The sequence below is a fragment of the Mus caroli genome, unplaced genomic scaffold (assembly GCF_978045245.1).
Source record: "Mus caroli unplaced genomic scaffold, Mus_caroli_1 scaffold_6, whole genome shotgun sequence".
NCBI classification, from domain to species: domain Eukaryota; kingdom Metazoa; phylum Chordata; class Mammalia; order Rodentia; family Muridae; genus Mus; species Mus caroli.
Genome location: NW_028227261.1, coordinates 123394958 through 123397567, shown reverse-complemented (window position 1 = coordinate 123397567; position 2610 = coordinate 123394958). Strand labels below are relative to the sequence as shown.

The following is a 2610-nucleotide window of genomic DNA, read 5'->3' as shown; positions in this document are numbered from 1 at the left end:
CTAAGATTGTTTATGGATGCATAATTAGAAACTCTTTATTGCATTTTAGAAGGTTCATCTTAGATCAGAACCATACTCCTTAGCTCCAATCAAATATACTTCAGTCACTGTATCAGCTATCCACCCCCACTACCATGGGAATTCCCATAGGTACTATATTTTAATTTAATAATAATTAAATGTTTTATTTTTTCTTAAAACTTTAACATAAACACATAATGTTACTATAATATAATTTGACTTGAGAATAAATATGCTTATGTAATATGCATATACCTAAACATTTCTTCTTAATATAAGGGTCAGCACAGTTAACCTTGAGAGATTTAGATTCCTGTTGTTATAGAGAAAGCTGTATTCATTTTGTGATAACACAATGATTGGTAAATCAGAGTACTCAAGGCCGACAGTGACACAATAGCAACAACAACAGATTTCTTTGTCAAAGCCTACTTTTTTCTTTATGTGTGTGTCAATACATTATTAATCTGCAGCAGTCATCAAAGAAAATTTTCATTTCTAAGAATAGCAACAATATTATGATCATATTTTATTTCTTAAAGAGCACATGTGAACTTCTCATATATGAGTTTGTCACATGTGAGCAAGCCTAGATTGACCTTGTGATGTAATTTGATCTGACCATATATGTTAAATATAGTAGGCAAAATTCAATTATCTAAAAAAAACAAAACAAAACAAAACAAAAAAAGCCCCTAAAACTAATGTACAGAAAAATAATAAAACAAATAAAGAAGCCTCCATAGAGAATTTTCATTTACCCAAGTAAAAACTTTAATAATGAGATGTTTATCTTTAAAAAACAAGTCTTCTTTAAACTAATGTAGTCTGTCTGAATCTCTCAAGTTGCAACTTGATATTTTAAAAGCCTGGTTAGATGCATTATGTAAGAATTAAGATGTAGGCTTCTTTTTATCCTCATAATACAATAGCTAAGTTGGTTACCTTTCCTGATGCAATGAAAAAAAATATCCTGACTCTCCTTGGGGACTCCCAAAGACTGAAGCACCAACCAAAGAGCATACAAGAGCTAAACCTAGGTCTCCTTACATATATGCAACAGGCATGCAGCTTGGTCTTCACACGGGTGCCCCTGAAACCTGGGGCAGTTGATGTCCCTGAATCTGTTGCCTGCCTGTGGAGGCAGGTAGGATTCTAAGGAAGGCATGGTAGTAGCAGCAGCAGAGACAGAGCTGTGCTTAGGCAGGAAGAAAACACAGAGAGAGACCAGGAATCAGCCCAGACCATAAGTCTTTCAGATGCAGCCACATTGACCACATTTTCTAGTGTGGCTGCACCTCCTAAAGACTCCACAAATTTCTTACCGTGTCCTCAGCTGGGAACTAAGAGTTCAAAGTATGAGTCTGTGGAGGCCATTTCACACTCAAATTATAACAGTAAAATTTGATAATAATATGATATTGTTTAAAATATTTATAATTATCTATTTTGTAACTGTAGCTGTTTCTGAACACCTCTTTCTAATAATTTTTCAAACTCCAAATTAGTATGCTCAATCTCAAAGACACCTATCACAAACTGTCAATTTGGAAATTTTATTGGATCTATGCAACAAAGACTAACCAAGCCAAAGCCACACCTTAAAATTAATTCCATTCTACATTATAGCATTGTTAAGAACCTATGGGGTAAACACAGTTTTCTTAGAGTCAATTAAAAACTTAGGTGTTTTCACTTTATTTTAATTTTTTCATCACAGCATATTAATACTGACTTTTCATCCAAATATATACCTTTGGTTTGCATAGAAAGTCTTACTTTTTCCTATTAATTTAGTTATTTATTCATTTTACATCCTGATCACAGCACCCCCTCCTACTTCACACATCACATGACTCCTTTCTTCACTGCCCTCCTCCCCTTCACCTCTAGGAACAGGGAGGTCCCTTCTGGTGAATCAACCTACTCTGGCACCTCAAGTCACTGCAGGACTAAGTGCATTCTTTTTAAAATGAGGCCAGAGAAGGCAGCCCAGGTGGCAGAACAAGATGCACAGGCAAGCAACAGATTCAAGGACAGAACCCACTTCAGTTATTGGGGGCCCACATGAAGACCAAGCTGCATGCCTGCTATAAATGTATGTGAGGCCTAGGTTCAGTATGTTCTTTGGCCAGTGGCTCATTCTCTGGGAATCCCCAAGGGTCCAGGTTAGTTGACAAAAAAAATATGGAACATTTCACAAACTTGCATGTCATCCTTGCAAAGGGGCCATGTTAATCTCTGTATCTTTCCAATTTTAGTTTATCTGCTGCCGAGGTGAGCACTCCAGTCTCCACTTCATTCCATTGCCATCATTTCACATCACTAATTTTATTTCTATTGCGTTTTATATGAGGATATATTACTATCTCATCATCCAATAGTTTTAAATAACTAAATTTCATTTACCTGTATTTGATGTCCTATAAATAACTCTTCTGCACTCCAAAACTCTAAGAATGCTCCACTACATACTATGTTTCAATGTTGAATGGTATGCCAAATGAATACCAAGTCCATCTGAATCATCAGTAGGTTTTCTCAAAATTACCAGCACTTGATAAAAAAAAAATGTTATTGCTATTTAAG

At 35.5% G+C, this 2610-nt stretch overlaps 1 non-coding gene across 1 annotated transcript; it reads right to left on the bottom strand.

Annotated features, from left to right (window-relative positions):
* Positions 1 to 2202: 2202 nt before the first annotated feature.
* LOC115030907 (U6 spliceosomal RNA) lies at positions 2203 to 2306 on the bottom strand. The gene has a single exon (XR_003836510.1). It is a non-coding gene; the product is annotated as a U6 spliceosomal RNA (small nuclear RNA).
* Positions 2307 to 2610: the final 304 nt, after the last annotated feature.